General features: G+C 38.3%; 2 pseudogenes; both read left to right on the forward strand.

Annotated features, from left to right (window-relative positions):
- Positions 1-116: 116 nt before the first annotated feature.
- LOC129831563 (retinol dehydrogenase 12-like) lies at positions 117-3,189 on the forward strand (annotated as a pseudogene).
- Positions 3,190-4,045: 856 nt separating this feature from the next.
- Positions 4,046-7,643, forward strand: LOC129831869 (retinol dehydrogenase 12-like; annotated as a pseudogene).
- The last annotated feature ends 14,923 nt before the right edge of the window (positions 7,644-22,566 follow it).

Consider the following 22,566-nt stretch of genomic DNA (forward strand, 5'->3'; position numbering starts at 1 on the left):
ATCAGCTGAATTAGAATTTAAAGATAGCACTCATGCCTGCCCTGCAGAGAGAGAGAGAGAGAGAGAGAGAGAGATGCGCATGAAAGCTTCAGTAGAAGAATCCAAACAAAGCTAAAATGCCCCTGTGCAGTCCAATGGGGTGTGGTTTAAGCTTTCCCGCAACTCAACAGAAAGTAGAGCTCTGCGCAGCAGAGTAACCATGAGAATAACTGGACAGTAAGGAATTCTAGACCATGAGAATAACTTTACGGTAAGGAATTCTAGAGGGAGCAGTGTGCTCTATGGGTTATATACAAGAAATACACCTGTCCAGTTCCTTTGCATCAATGCAGGATGAAAGAAAGGCTGTGAGGAGATGAAGCTACTTAAGACTATTGAGATGCACCCTGAACTCCCATCAACCCATAGAAGTGATTACGGATGAATTCCTCTCAGCTATTTACATTCAGGGCAACACAGAATATTGCTTGGGGATGATGTTTGGTGTCAACCACATCGGTCCCTTCCTGTTGACCAACCTGCTTCTGGACCGTCTGAAGGAGTGCAGTCCGAGTGGAGTGGTCAACGTGGCGTCCCTGGGTCATCATTTTGGCAAAATGTATTTCAACTGCTTGAGCACTCAAGGAGTTAGGGAGTTGGCAAGTCTGCCATGGATGTCTTTAACATCTACAGCAACAGCAAGCTGTGTAATGTTCTCTTCACCCATGAGCTGGCCAAGAGACTGACGGACACAGTCTCTGTTACCTACTTCAGCCTCCACCCTGGTCAGTGCTGCTAAGTCAGGTGTATAACGCTTTTGAATGTAATGGCATCTACAGTTTTCAAGTTAGTTCTACCTTGTTTGAATGTAAAGTAGAATAAAATGCCTAATGTTCCAGTCCAAGCACTCATCTGTCCTGGCACCCCAATGGTGGAACAAGCTTCCCCCTAATATCAGGACAGTGTAGTCCCTGACCATCTTCTGACAACGTCTGAAAACCTACCTCTTTAAAGAGTATCTTAAATAAATCCCACAACGATATGTTGTCTCACCTAGCTATCTTAAGATGAATACACTAACGTAAGTCGGTCTGGATAAGAGCGTCTAAATGACTAATATAGATTTTTTTTAAATATATGTTTTATGAATGGATAAGTCGACTTTAGTGCTTGTGTTTTTTTTCTCCTGGGTTTAATCTAACCTGAGCTGGGCCGTTACGCAGGCACTGTATTAGTAATGCTGTTGAAGGTCATGTCCATGTTGTTCTTCAAGAACACTATGTTGGGGTGTCAGACCAACCTGGATGAATGAAGACAGCTTCTCTGTTGAAACATTGGTTATTAGGTTATTAAATCATTGCATCTGACCTCCTAGAGTGTGCGGCTCTCCTTTTCTTTTTCAGGGGTGTCAGACCAACCTGGAGCCTCTCTCTGGACGCTACTTCTCCAACTGTATAGTCGTGGCCAAAAGTTTTGAGAATGACACAAATTAATTTTCACAAAGTCTGCTACCTCAGTTTGTATGATGGCAATTTGCATATACTCCAGAATGTTATGAAGAGTGATCAGATGAATTGCAATTAATTGCAAAGTCCCTCTTTGCCATGCAAATTAACTGAATCCCCAAAAAGCATTTCTACTGCATTTCAGCCCTGCCACAAAAAGACCAGCTGACATCATGTCAATGATTCTCTCGTTAACACAGGTGTGAGTGTTGACGAGGACAAGGCTGGAGATCACTCTGTCATGCTGATTGAGTTTGAATTACAGACCGAAAGCTTCAAAAGGAGGGTGGTGCTTGGAATCATTGTTCTTCCTGTCAATCATGGTTACCTGCAAGGAAACACGTGCCGTCATCATGGCTTTGCACAAAAAGGGCTTCACAGGTAAAGATATTGCTGCCAGTAAGATTGCACCTAAATCAACCATTTATCGGATCATCAACAACTTCAAGGAGAGTGGTTCAATTGTTGTGAAGAAGGCTTCAGGGCACCCAAGAAAGTCCAGCAAGCGTCAGGACCGTCTCCTAAAGTTGATTCAGCTGCGGGATCTGGGCAAAACCAGTACAGAGCTTGCTCAGGAATGGCATCAGGCAGGTGTGAGTGCATCTGCATGCACAGTGAGGCAAAGACTTTTGGAGGATGGCCTGGTGTCAAGGAGGGCAGCAAAGAAGCCACTTCTCTCCAGGAAAAACATCAGGGACAGACTGATATTCTGCAAAAGGTACAGGGATTGGAATGGGGTAAAGTCATTTTCTCTGAATCCCCTTTTCGATTGTTTGGAGCATCCGGAAAAAAGCCTGTCCGGAGAAGACAAGGTGAGCTCTACCATCAGTCCTGTGTCATACCAACAGTAAAGCATCCTGAGACCATTCATGTGTGGGTTTGCTTCTTAGCCAAGGGAGTGGGCTCACTCACAATTTTGCCTAAGAACACAGTCATGAATAAAGAATGGTACCAACACATCCTCCGAGAGCAACTTCTCCCAACCATCCAGGAACAGTTTGGTGACGAACAATGCCTTTTCCAGCATGATGGAGCACCTTGCCATAAGGCAAAAGTGATAAGTAAGTGGCTCGGGGAATAAAACATCGATATTTTGGGTCCATGGCCAGGAAACTCCTCAGACCCTAATCCCATTGAGAACTTGTGGTCAATCCTCAAGAGGCGGGTGAACAAACAAAAACCCACAAATTCGGACAAAATCCAAGCATTAATTATGCAAGAATGGGCTGCCATCAGTCAGGATGTGGCTCAGAAGTTAATTGACAGCATGCCAGGGCGGATTGCAGAGGTCTTGAAAAAGAAGGGTCAACACTGCAAATATTGACTCTCTGCATCAACTTCGTGTAATTGTCATTAAAAGCCTTTGTAACTATACTTCAGTATTCCATAGTAACATCTGACAAAAATATCTAAAGACACTGAAGCAGCAAACTTTGTGGAAATTAATACTTGTGTCATTCTCAAAACTTTTGGCCACGACTGTACAGTCAGGAACCTCTAAGGCTGAAGATGGCACGGTGGCCAAGAAGCTATGGGAAGTCAGTGAGAGTCTGTGTGGACCAGTGAAAACCTCCCCCTGTGACTCAAGCTCTCCTTTGTGTGCAAAATTATTTTTTACATTTGAGTTGACTTACCCTTTAAATCAACCAACAGTTTCAGATATTCTAAAAGTGCTTACTCATGTGTGATTCGTATCTAGGATTGATCTTGTGCATTAACTTCTAAGCTCTTAGGCCTACCCCACGTGACTTAGGGTGTTCCACTCTGCCCTATTAGGTATCATATCTGGAACATAATGAAAGGACCCACCCAAAACTGTGGATGTTGGAATCAATTCAATCATGAAGTGGCAAACGGAATGAAGAAGCATAGGCTTACTGGGCAATTCAAGACTGATGCGAATAAAGTACATGTTCCTCAATGAAGCTGTTGTGTATTCATTGGTGGTTGTATAATAACTGTGCCAGCACCTAACAGTGCATCCATTCATATTTCAGATCATGCATTCTCATTCCTCACCCAGCTCTCTACATGTGTGTCAATTGAGCCTTGGGAAGAGCATTTATAGATCATGTGGATATAGCAGAGGAGCTGATGCTGTTTGTTGCCTTGATCATATGGATTGGAGTAAAAAAACGGGTGAAGAGTACTGAAATATCCTACTTAAGTAGAAGTAAAATTACTGGTGTAAAACAACTACTCAAGTAAAAAGCAGCTCATTTAAAAAGTACTCAGAGTAAAAGTAATTGAGTTACTTTTAAAATATAAAAATGGACCATGATAATTAGCTAAGAGTACCTGAACGTTGTTACACATGATCTTTTCCATGCATTAAATTGAAAAAGGAAGAGGGAATGAATGTTCAGTAGTAACTAAGTACATTTTTCAAATTTTTATAACAAAGTACTGAAATATCCTACTCGAGTATAAGTACTGTTACTTTAATTACATTTTACAAAAGTTTCTGTAAAATGACTTACTGAAAAACACTCAAACTACAAGTACTTGGATAAACGACTCAATTACAGTATAGAGAGTAGTTGGGAATTAGTTACTTTACACCTTTGCAAAAAAACATAGGCTAGCAAAATATGTAATGATGCCTGAATCGTTTGTGATTGGGAATATTTAATTATTCAGAGTGATTCACTTGAATGAATTAGAACGCCTAAAGAGGAAATAAACTACTACACTGCCAACAAATGGTTTAGATTAGAATGTATACCCTCAATATGGAGCCGATTTTCATGCAGATTACAAATACGACATCTGGTGGAATACTTCCGTACAGCAAGTATAAATTAAACCCGGAAACGTTTGGCGTAATAAAATAAAAACGGCGCATGCAGCAGCAAGTTAGTCTGCTGAACTTTGATAGCTTGCAAACGACATTACCTTACCAAATTTAGAAACAACGCTCGGTGCTGTAATAATGTATTTTTTTAAATTTGCGTTGTATTTGATACTTTATTACTACTTGTTCAGCGGGTCAAGATGCTGCTGTGTGACACTGAAAGGAAAGACTGCTTTTGTAACAGGTTAGTTAGGCAAATTTTGTTGCCTTGCTACGTGATGGGGACTGTTTTTGTGTGCTCACGTTTCAAGTGCGTTCATGCTGAAGACCTTTACATTCAAATGTGTTTTGTTGTTCCCTAAGGAGCAACACTGGTATTGGAAAGGCTACTGCTTTGGATTTGGCCAAGAGAGGTGCCAGGGTCATCCCTGCCTGCCGCAGAAAACAGAAGGTAGAGGCGGCTGTCTATGATATCACAAGGGTTAGAGGGGAGCCTTATAGATAAAATAAATAATGTAAATATAAGATTGTGGAGTCGGCATCTCAATGCATACTGATCAGAGATTTGTTTAACCTGTCTGAAAATGTATGGTGTTTGAAATCCACTGTTTGATTCCTCCTCTGTTCTATAGGGAGCTGGGGGAATGAGGTGGTGTTTATGCAGCTGAATCTGGGGAGTCTAAAGTCTGTTCGCTCCTTTGCTGAAACCTTCCTAAAGACTGAAACCAGATTGGGCCTGCTCATCAACAATGCAGGTGTGGCAGAGGGAATGTAAACATGAATTCCCAATACATAAAACATACATTCTCTATTAAATTAACCCTAATGAATCATGGATAAAATAATTCTCGTTTGAAGACAACTACATAAATACTTGGCCATTATGTGTTGCCTAACTCTGTCTGATCTCACTGTCACCTTGTTTGCCTTGTCACTTTTACCCCTACCTACATGTACATACTGTATTACCTCAACTCCCTCTCTTTTGTTTAGCAAATATTTGTCTTTTTAGCTCTGCATTGTTGGTTATGGGCTCGTAAGTATTTCACGATAAACTCTACACCTCTTGTATTCGGCGTATGTGACCAATAAGATTTGATTTGTTTTAGGAATGCTGGGGCCTGGCCACACTGAGGATGGGGTCAACCACCTAGGTCACTTCCTGTTGACCGGCTTGCTGCTGGACCGGCTGAAGCAGTGTCAACGTGTCGGCGCACCTACACCGGCTAGGCTCTGTGGACTTTGCCCTCCTGGGTACCCACAAGGATCAGTCCAGGCAAGTCCACCTGGCTTAACTTCACGGCCTACTGCCACAGCAAGCTGTGCAACGTGGTCTTCAACCAGGTGCTGGCCAACCGCCTGGATGGGACAAGCGTCACCACCTACAGTCTCCACCTACAGCCTCCACCCAGGTCAGTAGCTCTCCACCTACAGCCTCCACCCAGGTCAGTAGCTCTCCACCTACAGCCTCCACCCAGGTCAGTAGCTCTCCACCTACAGCCTCCACCCAGGTCAGTAGCTCTCCACCTACAGCCTCTACCCAGGTCAGTAGCTCTCCACCTACAGCCTCCACCCAGGTCAGTAGCTCTCCACCTACAGCCTCCACCCAGGTCAGTAGCTCTCCACCTACAGCCTCTACCCAGGTCAGTAGCTCTCCACCTACAGCCTCCACCCAGGTCAGTATCTCCGGTTTGGAGAACCTAGAAGGGATTCTTTTTACTTTGTTTTACATTTGAGCTGTTCTGTTAGGTATATACAGGCTGTTTGATGGTTAGTATTTGTCAAGTGTGTTTTTATACAGCAGTACGGTGTTTGCAAAACACTGCAGACAATGCATTTTATTCTATTCCATCCTATCCCATAATAAACCACCATTTCTCACGTGTCCTTTAGGAGTCATTTACACTGAGTTTGGTCGCAATCTGAAAGAATGGCAGAGGCTCTTTCTGGATCCCATCACCAAGCTCTTAATGGATATTGAGAGGGTAGCTCAGACCACCCTGCACTGTGCCCTTCAAGAGCGCATCGAGCCGCTGAGTGGAAGCTACTTCTCTTCCTGTGCACTACAGGATGTCGGTGCCAAGGGGCAGGATGATGCTTTGGCCAGGAAGTTGTGGGAGGTGATTGAGAGGCTATCCGACCTGTCCTGAGAGACTGATTCTAGCCACGGCAAAGATTTTGGACTATACTGACAAGATTTTGGACACTCCTTCCTCTCTAATGATGGGAATCAATGTCCGTGAAGGCAAACGCAGGCGGGAGGAGGTGGGAGCAGGCGTCTCACTCTCTCACTCACATCATGCCTTGACTAATACCTTGTTATCACCAAGGATGGCTTGTAAACCTATGATTTTACCTTGTATATTGGAATTCATTCCTTTTACATTGTTGTTAATTATTTGCGTTTATATCAGTTTCTAATGACCATTTCTTGATCTTAGTCAGCAGTAACTTATACTTGTTTGCACATTGCTATTTATCTTTATGGAATCAGTTAATAGACTGTTAATAAACACATTTCTACAAAGTATGAGGCCAGGTGAGTAATATAACGTCCCCCTACACCACTGATTCAAATGTTATTTTTGCATGGTTAGAAGAAAGGGAGGAGTTATTTCTGTTGCTTTGCCTATTTCTCTATGGCCACGGTTCCCAGGGGCCTTTAACAACACGGAGTGAAGGCATGTAAAGTGAACAAAATCACTTTCTACACTTTTAATCTACACTGGTTTTGTAGCACAATGCGATAGAAAAGGAATTGATGACTAAACTTTCCCACAGTTATTAGTCCAACCATTCATTACATTCACTGAGACAGGGTAGCTACACTTAAATACTCACCATAAACTTGCAGAAACTGAAGGAACTGCAGTTATGGTATGTCATGACACACCTTGTGTTCAGCACAGAGTAAACAAAATATGGGACCCAACCCAAGTAGTGCTCCTAAGGATAGATGTTCTTCAGAACTTACTAATAGTATAATCAACAAACACAAGGTTTATGTATAGATATCTGTTGAAATGCACGTGGTAAAACATTTACGGGCTTTCTAGTCTTAAATCTTTCATTGGTCAATGCGAAGATATATTACACATTTCAGTTCAGCATTGATACACACACAATTCTACTAACCATTTTGTTGAATGGCTGTAAAGTTCTGTTTTTGCTTCTGAATGAAGTTAAGCTACTGGTAAATGGATGTGTTGTACAATGTACAGGTGTGTTCATACCTGTGTGGCTGTCATGTTTTGCTTGTACACCAGGGGGCAGTAGCGCATCACCGGTCATGCCTTGTAACATGAGTTTGCCTCGTAAAAGGCATGAACTGTAATAAAAAATGTTGTTAAATACTTGCATTTATATTTGTATCTAATGACCATTTCTTGATCTTAGTCAGCAGTAACTCATAAAGCTTTCTTTATGGAGACAGTATACATTTTAATAGACTTTGTTAATAAACAACTGACAAAGTCCAAGTCTGAGGCCCGGTGATAAAAGAACGTCCCCCAACACCACTGATTCAAATGTTATTTTTGCATGGTTAGAAGAAAGGGAGGAGTTATTTCTGTCGCTTTGCCTATTTCTCTATGGCCACGGTTCCCAGGGGCCTTTAACAACACGGAGTGAAAGCATGTAAAGTGAACAAAATCACTTTCCAATGAATGATGTGCCTTTTTAAAGAATGTACTACTACAGGTCCAAAGATGGACATATGATGTGCTTATTGTCTCACAATATTCAGGGAAGGAAAATGAAGAAAAGGCTACAGAAGAAATCTGTTTATATTTGTGTGTTGGATGTGTGTCTTAATGAGAATAATCTACACTGGTTTTGTAGCACAATGCAATAGAAAAGGAATTGATGACTAAACTTTCCCACAGTTATCAGTCCAACCATTCATTACATTCACTGAGACAGGGTAGCTACACTTAAATACTCACCATGAACTTGCAGAAACTGAAAGAACTGGCAATTATGGTATGTCATTCTGCTCTGTCACTATGACACTCCTTGCGTTCAGCACAGGGTAAACAAAGACAGGAGCACTAGGTGGGTTCCATACAGAACAGATGTTCTTCGTGGTTACTCGTTCAACAAACACAATTGTTAGGTATACATTCTGGATGAAATACACGCGGTGAAACATTTACAGGCTTTTTAGAATCTTCACTTTTCTATTATCTATGTGAAATGTGAAGATGCACTACATGACCAAAAGTATGTGGACACCTGCTCGAACATCTCATTCCAAAATCATGTGCATTAATATGGAGTTGGTTCCCCACCCTCTTCTGGGAAGGCTTTCCATTAGATGTTGGAACATTGCTGCGGGGACTTACATCCATTCAGCCGCCAGAGCATTAGTGAGGTCGGGCACTGTTGTTGGGCGATTATGCCTGGCTCACAGTCGACGTTCAAATTAATCTCAAAGGTGCTTGATAGGGTTGAGGTCAGGGCTCTGGGCAGCCCAGTCAAGTTCTTCCACACCGATCTCGACAAACCATTTCTGTATGGACCTTGCTTTGTGAATGGGGCATTGTCATGCTGAAACAGGAAAGGGCCGTCCCCAAACTGTTGCCACAAAGTTGGACACACAGGATCGTCTAGAATGTCATTGTGTGCTATAGTGTTAAGATTTCCCTTCACTGGAACTAAGGGACCTTGCCCAAACCATGAAAAACAGCCCCAGACTATTATCCCCGAGTGCCGAGTGGCGCAGTGGTCTAAGGCACTGTATCTCAGTTCCAGAGGCGTCACTACAGACCCTGGTTCGATTCAAGGCTGTATCACAACCGGCTGTGATTGGGAGCCCATAGGGAGGAGCACAATTGGCCCAGTGTCGTCCAGGTTTGGTCGGGGTAGGCCATCATTGTAAATAAGAATTTGTATTTAACTAGGCAGGTCAGTTAAATAAAATAAATACAAATAAAATTCCTTCTCCATCAAACTTTACAGTTGGCAATATGCATTGGGGCAAATAGCGTTCTCCTGGTCCGCCAAACCCAGATTAGTTTGTTGGACTGCCAGATGGTGAAGTGTGATTCATCACTCCAGAGTGGCGTTTCCACTGCTCCAGAGTTCAATGGCGGCGAGCTTTACACCACTACAGCCGATGCTTAGCATTGCGCATTGTGATCTTAGACTTGTACAGTTGAAGTCGAAAGTTTACATACACTTAGGTTGGAGTCATTACAACTCGTTTTTCAACCACTCCACAAATTTCTTGTTAACAAACAATAGTTTTGGCAAGGCGGTTGGGACATCTACTTTGTGCATGACACAAGTAATTTTTCCAACATTTGTTAACAGACAGATTATTTCACTTATCATTCACTGTATCACAATTCCAGTGGGTCAGAAGTTTACATACCCAAAGTTGACTGTGCCATTCAACAGTTTGGGAAATTCCAGAAAATGATGTCATGGCTTTAGAAGCTTCTGATAGGCTAATTGACATCATCTGAGTCAATTGGAGGTGTACCTGTGGATGTATTTCAAGGCCTACCTTCAAACTCAGTGCCTCTTTGCTTGACATAATGAGAAAATCAAAAGAAATCAGCCAAGACCTCAGGAAGAAAATTGGAGACCTCCACAAGTCTGGTTCATCCTTGGGAGCAGTTTCCAAACGCCTGAAGGTACCACGTTCATCTGTACAAATTATAGAATTCAAGTCTAAACACCTTGGGACCACACAGCCATCATACCGCTCACGAAGGAGCCTAGAGATGAACGTACTTTGGTGCGAAAAGTGCAAATCAATCCCAGAACAACAGCAAAGGACCTTGTGAAGATGCTGGAGGAAACAGGTATCTATATCCACTATATCCACAAATGTATCTATATCCACAGTAAAACGAGTCCTATATGGACATAACCTGAAAGGCCGCTCAGCAAGGAAGAAGCGATTGCTCCAAAACCGCCATAAAAAGACAGACTATGGTTTGCAACTGCACATGGGGACAAATACTGCACCTTTTGGAGAAATGTCCTCTGATGAAACAAAAATAGAATTGTTTGGCCATAATGATCCTCGTTATGTTTGGAGGAAAAAGGGGGAGGCTTGCAAGCCGAAGAACACCATCCCATTCGTAAAGCACGGGGGTAGCAGCATCATGTTGTGGGGGTGCTTTGCTGCAGGAGGGACTGGTGCACTTCACAAAATAGATGGCATCATGAGGTAGAAAAATTATGTGGATATATTGAAGCAACATCTCAAGACATCAGTCAGGAAGTTAAAGCTTAACATTTTACATTTTAGTCATTTAGCAGACGCTCTTATCCAGAGCGACTTACAATAGAGTGCATACATTTTATTACATTTACATACTGAGACAAGGATATCCCTACCGGCCAAACCCTCCCCAACCCGGACGACGCTATGCCAATTGTGCGTCGCCCCACGGACCTCCCGGTTGCGGCCGGCTGCGACAGAGCCTGGGCGTGAACCCAGAGACTCTGGTGGCGCAGCTAGCACTGCGATGCAGTGCCCTAGACCACTGCGCCACCCGGGAGGCAACTTAAAGCAAATGGTTCTTCTAAATGGACATTGACCCCAAGCATACTTCCAAAGTTGTGGCAAAATGGCTTAAGGACAACAAAGTCAAGGTATTGGAGTTACCATCACAAAGCCCTGACCTCAATCCTATATAACATTTGTGGGCAGAACTGAAAAAGCGTGTGTGAGCAAGTAGGCCTACAAACCTGACTCAGTTGCTTCAGCTCTGTCAGGACGGATGGGCCAAAATTCACCCAACTTATTGTGGGAAGCTTGTGGAAGGCTACCTGAAACGTTTGACCCAAGTTAAACAATTTAAAGGCAATGCTACCAAATACTAATTGAGTGTATGTAAACTTCTGACCCACTGTGGTGAAAGAAATAAAAGCTGAAATAAATCATTCTCTCCAATATTATTCTGACATTTCACATTCTCAAAATAAAGTGGTGATCCTAACTGACCTAAAACAGGGAATTTTTACTAGGATTAAATGTCAGGATTTGTGAAAAACTGAGTTTAAATGTATTTGGCTAAGGTGTATGTAAACTTACGACTTCAACTGTATGTATGTATGTATGTATGTATGTATGTATGTATGTATGTATGTATGTATGTATGTATGTATGTATGTATGTATGTATGTATGTATGTATGTATGTATGTATGTATATATATGTATGTATATATATGTATGTATATATAAGCAATTTTTTGTCCATTAAAATCACATCAAATTGATCAGAAATACTTGTTGTGTACTACATGTTGTGTTAGCTAATCTAAGTTGATCATTTTAAAAGGGTAATTGATCATTAGAAAACCCTTATGCAATTATGTTAGCACAGCTGATAACTGTTGTTCTGATTAAAAAAACAATAAAACTGGTCTTCTTTAGACTAGTTGAATATCTGGAGCATCAGCATTTGTGGGTTCGATTACAGGCTCAAAATGGCCAGAAACAAAGAACTTTCTTCTGAGACTCGTCAGTCTATTCTTGTTCTGAGAAATGAAGGCTATTCCATGCGAGAAATTGCCAAGGAACTGAAGATCTCGTACAACGCTGTGTACTACTCCTTTCACAGAACAGCGCAAACCGACTCTAACCAGAATAGAAAGAGAAGTGGAAGGCCCCGGTGCACAACTGAGCAAGAGGACAAGTACATTAGAGTGTCTAGTTTGAGAAACAGACGCCTCACAAGTCCTCAACTGGCAGCTTTATTAAATAGTACTTGCAAAACCCCAGTCTCAACGTCAACAGTGAAGAGGCGACTCTGGAATGCTGGCCTTCTAACTTTTGAACGGTAGTGTGTATATACTATATATATATATATATACAGTACCAGTCAAATTCATGAGTGTTTCTCTATTTTTACTCTATTCTACATTGTAGAATAATAGTGAAGACATCAAAACTATGAAATAACACATATGGAATCATGTAGTAGCCAAAAAAGTGTTAAACAAATCAAAATATATTTTGTATTTTCGATTCCTCAAAGTAGCCACCCTTTGCCTTGATGACAGCTTTGTACACTCTTGGCATTCTTACAACCATCTTCTCCTGGAATGCTTTCCCATCAGTCTTGAAGGAGTTCCCACATATGCTGAGCAGGAGGCCCGATGCAGCACTCCATCATTCTCCTTCTTGGTCAAATAGCCCTTACACAGCCTGGAGGTGATAGTCCCACTAAGCGCAAACCAGATGGGATGGCGTATGACTCCAGCTTCGCCTCTCCCGAGCCCGTTGGGGAGTTGCAGTGATGAGACAAGATCAAAATTGTGGAGTTTTTGTCACACAACACAATGCCACTGATGTCTCAAGTTTTGAGGGAGCGGGCAGTTGGCATGCTGACTGCACGAATGTCCACTAGAATTGTTGCCAGAGAATTGAATGTTCATTTCTTTACCATAAGCGGCGTCCAACGTCGTTTTCAAGAATTTGGCAGTTAGTCCAACCGGCCTCACAACCACAGACCACGTCTGACCACGCCAGTCCAGGACCTCCACATCCAGCTTCTTCACCTGCGGGATCATCTGAGACCAGCCACCCGGACAAACTGATAAAACTGAGAAGTGTTTCTGTCTGTAATAAAGCCCTTTTGTGGTGAAAAACTCATTTTGATTGGCTGGGCCTGGCTCCCCTGTGGGACCTATGCCCTCCTCCCTGGCTTCACCTGTGCCCAGTCATGTGAAATCCATAGATTAGACCCCAATGAATTTATTTCAATTGACTGTTTTCCATACATTAACTGTAACTTAGTAAAATTGTTGCGTTGTATATTTTTGTTCAGTACGTGTGTGTGTGTGGTTCAATGTACAGGTGTGGTTCAATGTACATGTTAGTGTTCATGCCCCTGTGTGTGCTCTTGTTTTCCTTGTACACCAGGGGGCAGTAGCATATCACTGCTCTTGTAGAAACTGAACATTTACCATGCTGTTCCTTCCTTGCAATTGTTGCTTGGAGCAAGGTTGTCGAGGACCTTAACCTATGGATTATTTTCATTATGAACACTGATTATTAACACTGGTACACTTGAAAGCGAGGTCAGTTTTGTACGTTAAGAGCTTCACTTATGTAATTACTCAGGAGGACAGTCTCTGGTGTAGGCTTCTCCTTTCACCTCTGCTATGTGTGGGGAGACATGCAACTACTATCGATTCCTCTCCCTTTCTCTTGCTTTCTCTTGCTCTCTCTGTCCTTTCCCGGGTGAATAGAGCATGGGACGACAGACAGTGGCACAGCAGATTGGAGGAGAGTTGTGAACTTCTTGTCCTGTTCTGTTCACCTCAGATCCAATTGTTATCAAGCCCCTCTCTGCAGCCGCTGTATTATATTACCCCAGTCCACAGAATAATTAATTAACACAACTAGGCAGTTCCTGAACACATTTCTCCTTTTTTAGGCCTCTTTTCTAGTGATGTCGTGCTCTCAGCCTCATTCAGTGGCATTCTTTTTCAATTGTAATTACTTGAATCATGTGGGTGCCAGGCTGGAACAAACACCTGCATACCCAGTAGCTCTCCAGGACTGGAGCTGGAGACCCCTGTCCTACACTCTGCTCTTCTCTAACAGAGTGGTCTGTCTGTAATATAGTTCCTTTCAGTCTCAGATCTGTAGCTAGTTGATAGGTATTCTATAGTTGATAGGTATTCTATAGTTGATAGGTATTCTATAGTTGACAGGTATTCTATAGTTGATAGGTTCAGTACTCTATAGTTGACAGGTATTCTATAGTTGATAGATATTCTATAGTTGATAGGTATTCTATAGTTGATAGGTTCAGTACTCTATAGTTGACCGGTATTCTATAGTTGATAGGTTCACTATTCTATAGTTGATATGTATTCTATAGTTGACAGGTATTCTTTAGTTGATAGGTATTCTATAGTTGACAGGTATTCTATAGTTGATAGGTTCCCTATTCTATAGTTGATAGGTATTCTATAGTTGACAGGTATTCTATAGTTGATAGGTTCAGTATTCTATAGTTGACAGGTATTCTATAGTTGACAGGTATTCTATAGTTGATAGATATTCTATAGTTGATATAGTTGATAGGTATTCTATAGTTGATAGGTATTCTATAGTTGATAGATATTCTGTAGTTGACAGGTATTCTATAGTTGATAGGTATTATATAGTTGATAGGTATTATATAGTTGATAGGTATTCTATAGTTGATAGGTTTTCTATAGTTGATAGGTATTAAATAGTTGATATAGTTGATAGGTATTCTATAGTTGATAGGTATTCTGTAGTTGACAGGTTCAGTATTCCATAGTTGATAGGTATTCTATAGTTGATAGGTATTCTATAGTTGATAGGTATTCTATAGTTGATAGGTATTCTATAGTTGATAGGTATTATGCCAGCAGCATTCCACCCTGCATACCACTGCTGGCTTGCTTCTGAAGCTAAGCAGGGTTGGTCCTGGTCAGTCCCTGGATGGGAGACCAGATGCTGCTGGAAGTGGTGTTGGAGGGCCAGTTGGAGGCACTCTTTCCTCTGGTCTAAAAAATATCCCAATGCCCCAGGGCAGTGATTGGGGACACTGTCCTGTATAGGGTGCCGTCTTTCGGAAGGGACGTTAAACGGGTGTCCTGACTCTCTGAGGTCATTAAAGATCCCATGGCACTTATCGTAAGAGTAGGGGTGTTAACCCCGGTGTCCTGGCTAAATTCCCAATCTGGCCCTCAAACCATCATGGTCACCTAATAATCCCCAGTTTACAATTGGCTCATTCATCCCCCTCCTCTCCCCTGTAACTATTCCCCAGGTCGTTGCTGCAAATGAGAACGTGTTCTCAGTCAACTTACCTGGTAAAATAACGGTAAAATAAAATAAATAAAAATAAATACAATTCTATAGTTGACAGGTATTCTATAGTTGACAGGTATCCTATAGTTGATAGGTATTCTATAGTTGATAGGTATTCTATAGTTGATAGGTATTCTATAGTTGATAGGTATTCTATAGTTGACAGGTATTCTATAGTTGATAGGTATTCTATAGTTGATAGGTACTCTATAGTTGATAGGTTCACTATTCTATAGTTGATAGGTTCACTATTCTATAGTTGATAGGTATTCTATAGTTGATAGGTATTCTATAGTTGATAGGTTCAGTATTCTATAGTTGACAGGTATTCTATAGTTGATAGGTATTCTGTAGTTGACAGGTATTCTGTAGTTGACAGGTATTCTATAGTTGATAGGTATTCTATAGTTGACAGGTTCAGTATTCTATAGTTGACAGATATTCTATAGTTAACAGGTATTCTATAGTTGATAGGTTTTCTATAGTTGACAGGTATTCTATATTTGATAGGTATTCTATAGTTGATAGGTATTCTATAGTTGATATAGTTGATAGATATTCTATAGTTGATAGGTATTCTATAGCTGATAGGTATTCTATAGTTGACAGGTTCAGTATTCTATAATTGACAGATATTCTATAGTTGATAGGTATTCTATAGTTGATAGGTATTCTATAGTTGATATAGTTGATATGTATTCTATAGTTGATATGTATTCTATAGTTGATATAGTTGATAGGTATTCTATAGTTGATAGGTATACTATAGTTGATAAAGTTGATAGGTATTCTATAGTTGATAGGTATTCTGTAGTTGACAGGTTCAGTATTCTATAGTTGATAGGTATTCTATAGCTGACAGGTATTCTATAGTTGACAGGTTCAGTGTTCTATAGTTGACAGATATTCTATAGTCGATAGGTATTCTATAGTTGATAGGTATTCTATAGTTGATAGGTATTCTATAGTTGATAGGTATTCTATAGTTGATAGGTATTCTATAGTTGACAGGTTTTCTATAGTTGATAGGTTCACTATTCTATAGTTGATAGGTATTCTATAGTTGCTAGGTTCACTATTCTGTAGTTGATAGGTATTCTATAGTTGATAGGTTCAGTATTCTGTAGTTGACAGGTATTCTATAGTTGACAGGTTCAGTATTCTATAGTTGATAGGTATTCTATAGTTGACAGGTATTCTATAGTTGACAGGTTCAGTGTTCTATAGTTGACAGATATTCTATAGTCGATAGGTATTCTATAGTTGATAGGTATTCTATAGTTGATAGGTATTCTATAGTTGATAGGTATTCTATAGTTGATAGGTATTCTATAGTTGATAGGTATTCTATAGTTGACAGGTTTTCTATAGTTGATAGGTTCACTATTCTATAGTTGATAGGTATTCTATAGTTGCTAGGTTCACTATTCTGTAGTTGATAGGTATTCTATAGTTGATAGGTATTCTATAGTTGATAGGTATTCTATAGTTGATAGGTTCAGTATTCTGTAGTTGACAGATATTCTATAGTTGATAGGTATTCTATAGTTGATAGGTATTCTATAGTTGATAGGTATTCTGTAGTTGACAGGTATTCTATAGTTGATAGGTATTCTGTAGTTGACAGGTTCAGTATTCTATAGTTGACAGATATTCCATAGTTGACAGGTATTCTATAGTTGACAGGTATTCTATAGTTGACAGGTATTCTATATTTGATAGGTATTCTATAGCTGATAGGTATTCTATAGTTGATATAGTTGATAGGTATTCTATAGTTGATAGGTATTCTATAGCTGATAGGTATTCTATAGTTGACAGGTTCAGTATTCTATAATTGACAGATATTCTATATTTGATAGGTAATCTATAGTTGATATAGTTGATAGGTATTCTATAGTTGATAGGTATTCTATAGTTGATATAGTTCATAGGTATTCTATAGTTGATAGGTTCACTATTCTATAGTTGATAGGTATTCTATAGTTGATAGGTATTTTATTGTTGACAGGTTCAGTATTCTATAGTTGACAGATATTCTATAGTTGATAGGTATTCTATAGTTGATAGGTATTCTATAGTTGATATAGTTGATAGGTATTCTATAGTTGATAGGTATTCTATAGTTGATATAGTTGATAGGTATTCTATAGTTGATAGGTATTCTATAGTTGATATAGTTCATAGGTATTCTATAGTTGATAGGTTCACTATTCCATAGTTGATAGGTATTCTATAGTTGATAGGTATTCTATAGTTGATAGGTATTCTATAGTTGATAGGTATTCTATTGTTGATAGGTATTCTATAGTTGATAGGTATTCTATAGTTGATAGGTATTCTATTGTTGATAGGTATTTTATTGTTGACAGGTTCAGTATTCTATAGTTGACAGATATTCTATAGTTGATGGGTATTCTATAGTTGATGGGTATTCTATAGTTGATGGGTATTCTATAGTTGATAGGTATTCTATAGTTGATAGGTATTCTATAGTTGATAGGTATTCTATAGTTGATATAGTTGATAGGTATTCTATAGTTGATAGGTTCACTATTCTATAGTTGATAGGTATTCTATAGTTGATAGGTATTCTATAGTTGATATAGTTCACAGGTATTCTATAGTTGATAGGTATTCTATAGTTGACACGTATTCTATAGTTGATAGGTTCACTATTCTATAGTTGATAGGTATTCTATAGTTGATATAGCTGATAGGTATTCTATAGTTGATAGGTTCACTATTCTATAGTTGATATTTATTCTATAGTTGACAGGTATTCTATAGTTGATAGGTATTCTATAGTTGATAGGTATTCTATTGTTGATAGGTATTCTATAGTTGATAGGTATTCTATAGTTGATAGGTATTCTATAGTTGACAGGTATTCTATAGTTGATAGGTATTCTATAGTTGATAGGTATTCTATAGTTGATAGGTATTCTATAGTTGATAGGTATTCTATAGTTGATAGGTATTCTATAGTTGACAGGTATTCTATATTTGATAGGTTGATAGGTATTCTATAGTTGATAGGTATTCTATAGTTGATAGATATTCTGTAGTTGATATAGTTGATAGGTATTCTATAGTTGATAGGTATTCTATAGTTGATAGGTATTCTATAGTTGATAGGTATTCTATAGTTGATAGGTATTCTATAGTTGATAGGTATTCTATAGTTGATAGGTATTCTATAGCTGATAGGTATTCTGTAGTTGATAGGTTCAGTATTCTATAGTTGATAGGTATTCTATAGTTGACAGGTATTCTATATTTGATAGGTATTCTATAGTTGATAGGTATTCTATAGTTGATATGTATTCTATAGTTGATAGGTATTCTATAGTTGATAGATATTCTGTAGTTGATATAGTTGATAGGTATTCTATAGTTGATAGGTATTCTATAGTTGACAGGTATTCTATATTTGATAGGTTGATAGGTATTCTATAGTTGATAGGTATTCTATAGTTGATAGATATTCTGTAGTTGATATAGTTGATAGGTATTCTATAGTTGATAGGTATTCTATAGTTGATAGGTATTCTATTGTTGATAGGTATTCTATAGCTGATAGGTATTCTATAGTTGATAGGTATTCTATAGTTGATAGGTATTCTATAGTTGATAGGTATTCTATAGCTGATAGGTATTCTGTAGTTGATAGGTTCAGTATTCTATAGTTGATAGGTATTCTATAGTTGACAGGTATTCTATATTTGATAGGTATTCTATAGTTGATAGGTATTCTATAGTTGATATGTATTCTATAGTTGATAGGTATTCTATAGTTGATAGATATTCTGTAGTTGATATAGTTGATAGGTATTTTATAGTTGATAGGTATTCTATAGTTGATAGGTATTCTATAGTTGATAGGTTCAGTATTCTATATTTGATAGGTATTCTATAGTTGATAGGTATTCTATAGTTGATAGGTATTCTATAGTTGATAGGTATTCTATAGTTGATAGGTATTATGCCAGCAGCATTCCACCCTGCATACCACTGCTGGCTTGCTTCTGAAGCTAAGCAGGGTTGGTCCTGGTCAGTCCCTGGATGGGAGACCAGATGCTGCTGGAAGTGGTGTTGGAGGGCCAGTTGGAGGCACTCTTTCCTCTGGTCTAAAAAATATCCCAATGCCCCAGGGCAGTGATTGGGGACACTGTCCTGTATAGGGTGCCGTCTTTCGGAAGGGACGTTAAACGGGTGTCCTGACTCTCTGAGGTCATTAAAGATCCCATGGCACTTATCGTAAGAGTAGGGGTGTTAACCCCGGTGTCCTGGCTAAATTCCCAATCTGGCCCTCAAACCATCATGGTCACCTAATAATCCCCAGTTTACAATTGGCTCATTCATCCCCCTCCTCTCCCCTGTAACTATTCCCCAGGTCGTTGCTGCAAATGAGAACGTGTTCTCAGTCAACTTACCTGGTAAAATAACGGTAAAATAAAATAAATAAAAATAAATACAATTCTATAGTTGACAGGTATTCTATAGTTGACAGGTATTCTATAGTTGACAGGTATCCTATAGTTGATAGGTATTCTATAGTTGATAGGTATTCTATAGTTGATAGGTATTCTATAGTTGATAGGTATTCTATAGTTGATAGGTATTCTATAGTTGATAGGTACTCTATAGTTGATAGGTTCACTATTCTATAGTTGATAGGTTCACTATTCTATAGTTGATAGGTATTCTATAGTTGATAGGTTCAGTATTCTATAGTTGACAGGTATTCTATAGTTGATAGGTATTCTGTAGTTGACAGGTATTCTGTAGTTGACAGGTATTCTATAGTTGATAGGTATTCTATAGTTGACAGGTTCAGTATTCTATAGTTGACAGATATTCTATAGTTAACAGGTATTCTATAGTTGATAGGTTTTCTATAGTTGACAGGTATTCTATATTTGATAGGTATTCTATAGTTGATAGGTATTCTATAGTTGATATAGTTGATAGATATTCTATAGTTGATAGGTATTCTATAGCTGATAGGTATTCTATAGTTGAGAGGTTCAGTATTCTATAATTGACAGATATTCTATAGTTGATAGGTATTCTATAGTTGATAGGTATTCTATAGTTGATATAGTTGATATGTATTCTATAGTTGATATGTATTCTATAGTTGATATAGTTGATAGGTATTCTATAGTTGATAGGTATACTATAGTTGATAAAGTTGATAGGTATTCTATAGTTGATAGGTATTCTGTAGTTGACAGGTTCAGTATTCTATAGTTGATAGGTATTCTATAGCTGACAGGTATTCTATAGTTGACAGGTTCAGTGTTCTATAGTTGACAGATATTCTATAGTCGATAGGTATTCTATAGTTGATAGGTATTCTATAGTTGATAGGTATTCTATAGTTGATAGGTATTCTATAGTTGATAGGTATTCTATAGTTGACAGGTTTTCTATAGTTGATAGGTTCACTATTCTATAGTTGATAGGTATTCTATAGTTGCTAGGTTCACTATTCTGTAGTTGATAGGTATTCTATAGTTGATAGGTTCAGTATTCTGTAGTTGACAGGTATTCTATAGTTGACAGGTTCAGTATTCTATAGTTGATAGGTATTCTATAGTTGACAGGTATTCTATAGTTGACAGGTTCAGTGTTCTATAGTTTACAGATATTCTATAGTCGATAGGTATTCTATAGTTGATAGGTATTCTATAGTTGATAGGTATTCTATAGTTGATAGGTATTCTATAGTTGATAGGTATTCTATAGTTGATAGGTATTCTATAGTTGACAGGTTTTCTATAGTTGATAGGTTCACTATTCTATAGTTGATAGGTATTCTATAGTTGCTAGGTTCACTATTCTGTAGTTGATAGGTATTCTATAGTTGATAGGTATTCTATAGTTGATAGGTATTCTATAGTTGATAGGTTCAGTATTCTGTAGTTGACAGATATTCTATAGTTGATAGGTATTCTATAGTTGATAGGTATTCTATAGTTGATAGGTATTCTGTAGTTGACAGGTATTCTATAGTTGATAGGTATTCTGTAGTTGACAGGTTCAGTATTCTATAGTTGACAGATATTCCATAGTTGACAGGTATTCTATAGTTGACAGGTATTCTATAGTTGACAGGTATTCTATATTTGATAGGTATTCTATAGCTGATAGGTATTCTATAGTTGATATAGTTGATAGGTATTCTATAGTTGATAGGTATTCTATAGCTGATAGGTATTCTATAGTTGACAGGTTCAGTATTCTATAATTGACAGATATTCTATATTTGATAGGTAATCTATAGTTGATATAGTTGATAGGTATTCTATAGTTGATAGGTATTCTATAGTTGATATAGTTCATAGGTATTCTATAGTTGATAGGTTCACTATTCTATAGTTGATAGGTATTCTATAGTTGATAGGTATTTTATTGTTGACAGGTTCAGTATTCTATAGTTGACAGATATTCTATAGTTGATAGGTATTCTATAGTTGATAGGTATTCTATAGTTGATATAGTTGATAGGTATTCTATAGTTGATAGGTATTCTATAGTTGATATAGTTGATAGGTATTCTATAGTTGATAGGTATTCTATAGTTGATATAGTTCATAGGTATTCTATAGTTGATAGGTTCACTATTCCATAGTTGATAGGTATTCTATAGTTGATAGGTATTCTATAGTTGATAGGTATTCTATAGTTGATAGGTATTCTATTGTTGATAGGTATTCTATAGTTGATAGGTATTCTATAGTTGATAGGTATTCTATTGTTGATAGGTATTTTATTGTTGACAGGTTCAGTATTCTATAGTTGACAGATATTCTATAGTTGATGGGTATTCTATAGTTGATGGGTATTCTATAGTTGATGGGTATTCTATAGTTGATAGGTATTCTATAGTTGATAGGTATTCTATAGTTGATAGGTATTCTATAGTTGATATAGTTGATAGGTATTCTATAGTTGATAGGTTCACTATTCTATAGTTGATAGGTATTCTATAGTTGATAGGTATTCTATAGTTGATATAGTTCACAGGTATTCTATAGTTGATAGGTATTCTATAGTTGACACGTATTCTATAGTTGATAGGTTCACTATTCTATAGTTGATAGGTATTCTATAGTTGATATAGCTGATAGGTATTCTATAGTTGATAGGTTCACTATTCTATAGTTGATATTTATTCTATAGTTGACAGGTATTCTATAGTTGATAGGTATTCTATAGTTGATAGGTATTCTATTGTTGATAGGTATTCTATAGTTGATAGGTATTCTATAGTTGATAGGTATTCTATAGTTGACAGGTATTCTATAGTTGATAGGTATTCTATAGTTGATAGGTATTCTATAGTTGATAGGTATTCTATAGTTGATAGGTATTCTATAGTTGATAGGTATTCTATAGTTGACAGGTATTCTATATTTGATAGGTTGATAGGTATTCTATAGTTGATAGGTATTCTATAGT

Source organism: Salvelinus fontinalis, chromosome 33 (assembly GCF_029448725.1).
Source record: "Salvelinus fontinalis isolate EN_2023a chromosome 33, ASM2944872v1, whole genome shotgun sequence".
Classification (NCBI taxonomy): Eukaryota; Metazoa; Chordata; class Actinopteri; order Salmoniformes; family Salmonidae; genus Salvelinus; species Salvelinus fontinalis.